Source organism: Mobula birostris, chromosome 17 (genome assembly GCF_030028105.1).
Source record: "Mobula birostris isolate sMobBir1 chromosome 17, sMobBir1.hap1, whole genome shotgun sequence".
NCBI classification, from domain to species: Eukaryota; Metazoa; Chordata; class Chondrichthyes; order Myliobatiformes; family Myliobatidae; genus Mobula; species Mobula birostris.
The window spans coordinates 47,179,889-47,180,866 of NC_092386.1; positions in this window are offsets into that span (position 1 = coordinate 47,179,889).

A 978-nucleotide genomic window follows, 5' to 3' on the forward strand; every position below is an offset into this window, starting at 1 on the left:
AAAATTACTGTAAATCACAATTTAAAATAGTGCAAAAGAGGAATAGTGATGTAGTGTTTGTGGGTTCGTGGACTGTTCAGATATCTGATGGCAGAGAGGAAGAAGCTGTTCAGAAAATGTTGAGTGTTTTTTTTCAACTCCTGCACCTCCTCCCAGATGGTAGTAATGAGAAGAGGAGATGCGATAGATGCTGCCTTCTTGAGGCACTGCCTTTTGAAGGTGCCTGTGATGGAGATGGCCGAATCCACAACCCTCTGCAGTCTCTTTTGATCCTGTGTATTGGAGCTCCATTCCAGACGGAGATACAACTAGTCTGTGTTCTCCTGACTTCCCCTTCCATAAATCCTCATCCATTCCTTGGTCATACTGTACTGATTCTGGGTGGAACATTATTGTTGTAACACCACTCAACCAGTCAGCCTGTCTCACTCCTGCCTGCCTCCTCTTCACCTTCTGAGATTCGGCAAACAACAGTGGTGTCATTGGCGAATTTATAGATGGTGTTTGAGCTGTGCTTAGCTGCACAGTCATGAGTGTAGAGGGAGAGTAGAGGTAAGAGCTAAATACATATACTTGTTCTTGTGGAACTGCAATCTGGTGCACAGTCAGCAGATGGATTACCCTTGTATATCAGGAGGAGCTCTGCAGGATTGTGCTTGAAGTTGTCCAAAACAGTGAAGTAATCATTACGATAACCTTGCTAGAAACTTCTCTGTTGGCAGTAAAGTAATGCACTTGCTGATGCTGTTAGGAAGTAAATACTGGCAATTCCATGGGAGCTACCTTTCCCAGTCAGTGTTGGCACTATCAGTTCATTTACTTTTCAAAGGCAAAGCAACTATTCTTGAATTATGTACACACAAAAAATAATATCAGTAGTTTAGAAATTTGTTTAAAGTTTTTGTTAGGCAGGTGTTTTTCAGCAATAATGGCCTGTCTCTTTTTTTAAAACAGGTTTACTGGATTGCTGCATACTAA